The following is a 2046-nucleotide window of genomic DNA, read 5'->3' on the forward strand; positions in this document are numbered from 1 at the left end:
CCCCTTTTCCTTCTACTCTTCCTCTTCCTCTTCCCTCTTTCAGGCACTTTCCCCCTTTTCCTGTCCCTCCTCCTCCTCTTCCTCTTCCCCCTTTCAGGGGGGTTTTCCCCTTTTCCTTCTCCTCTTTCTCTTCCTTTTCCTCCTTTCAGACACTTTCCCCCTTTTCCTGCCTTCCTTCCTCCTCCTTTTCCTCTTCCCTCTTTTAGGGACTTTCCCCTTTTTCCTGCTCTTCCTCTTCCTCCTCTTCTTCTTCCCCCTTTCAGGGTTTTTTTCCCCTTTTCCTGCCCTTTCTCTTCCTCTTCCTTTTCCTCTTTCTCTTCCTCCTTTTAGGGGCTTTATTCCTTTCCCTTCTCTTCCTCTTCCTCTTCCCCCTTTCAGGCACATTCCCCCTTTTCCTGCCCTTCCTCTTCCTCCTCCTCTTTCTCCTTTCAGGCACTTTCCCCCTCTTCCTCCTCTTCCTCCTCCTCCTCTTCCCCTTTTTGGGCATTTTCCCCCTTTTCCATCTCTTCTTCCTCTTCCTCCTCCTCTTTCTCCTCTTCCTTTTCTTTCTCCTCTTCCTCTCCCTCCTCTTCCTCCTCCTTTGCCTCTTTCTCCTGTTTCTCTTCTTCCCCTTTCCCGTCCCATTTCCCATCCCTTTTCCGGCCCCTTTCCTGTCCTTTTTCAGCCCTTTCCTGTCCCTTCCCTGTCTCTTTTCCAGCCTTTTTCTTGTCCCTTTTCCCAGCCCTTTCCTGTCCCTTTTCCCAACTCTTTTCCGGCCCTTTTCCTGTCCCTTTCCCAGCCCTTTTTCTGTCCATTTTCTGTCCATTTTCTGTCTTTTCAACCCTTTTCCCATCCCTTTTTCTGTCCCTTTCCTGTCCTTTTTCCAGCCTTTTCCCCAGCCCTTTTCCTGTCCCTTTCCCAGCCCTTTTCCTGTCCCTTTCCCATCCCTTTTCCAGTCNTCCTCTTCCCCCTTCCAAGGGGGTTTTCCCCTTTTCCTGCTCTTCCTCTTCCTTCTCCTCTTCCTCCTTTTAGGGACTTTCCCCCTTTTCCTGCCCTTCCTCTCCCTCTTCCCCCTTCCAAGGGGATTTTCCCCTTTTCCTGCCCTTTCTCTTCCTCCTCTTCTTCCTCTTCCTCCTTTTAGGGACTTTCCCCCTTTTCCTGCCCTTCCTCCTCTTCCTCTTCCCCCTTTCAGGGGGTTTTTCCCCTTTTCCTGCCCTTCCTCTTCCTTTTCCTCTTCCCCCTTTCAGGCACTTTCCCTTTTTTCCTTTCCTTCCTCTTCCTCCTCTTCCTCTTCCCCCTTCCAAGGGGGTTTTCCCCTTTTCCTGCCCTTCTTCTTCCTTCTCTTCTTCCTCCTTTTAGGGACTTTCCCCCTTTTCCTTCTTTTCTTCCTCCTCTTCCTCACTTTTTCCTCCTCTTCCTCACTTTTTCCTCCTCTTCCTCTTCCTCCTTTTAGGGACTTTTCCCTCTTTTCCTCCTCCTCTTCCTCTTTCCCTTTTCAGGCACTTTCCCCCTTTTCCTTCTCTTCCTCTTCCTTCTCCTCCTTTTCCTTTTACTCTTCCTTCTCTTTCCTTTTCCCATCCCTTTCCCAGCCCTTTTCCAGTCCCTTTCCTATCTCTTCCCAACTCTTTTCCTGTCCCTTTTCCAGCCCTTTTCCTGTCCCTTTTCCAGCCCTTTTCCTGTCCCTTTCCTGTCCCTTTTCCAGCCCTTTTCCTGTCTCTTTTCCGTCCATTTCCTGTCCCTTTTCTGTCCCTTTTCCTGTCCCTTTTCCAGCCCTTTTCCTGTCCCTTTTCTGTCTCTTTTCCGTCCATTTCCTGTCCCTTTTCCAGCCCTTTTCCCGTCCCTTTTCCAGCCCTTTTCCTGTCCCTTTCCTATCTCTTTCCAACCCTTTTCCCATCCCTTTTCCAGCCCTTTTCCTGTCCCTTTTCCTTCGCTTTTCCATCTCTTTTCCTGTCCCTTCCCTGTCTCTTTTCCCTATTCCTTTTCCTGTCCCTTTTTCCATCCCTTTTTCTGTCCCTTTCCCAGCCCTTTTCTTGCCCCTTTCCTGTCCTTTTCCAGCCCTTTTCCTGT

Source organism: Lepidothrix coronata, unplaced genomic scaffold (genome assembly GCF_001604755.1).
Source record: "Lepidothrix coronata isolate B3197 unplaced genomic scaffold, Lepidothrix_coronata-1.0 Scaffold662, whole genome shotgun sequence".
Classification (NCBI taxonomy): domain Eukaryota; kingdom Metazoa; phylum Chordata; class Aves; order Passeriformes; family Pipridae; genus Lepidothrix; species Lepidothrix coronata.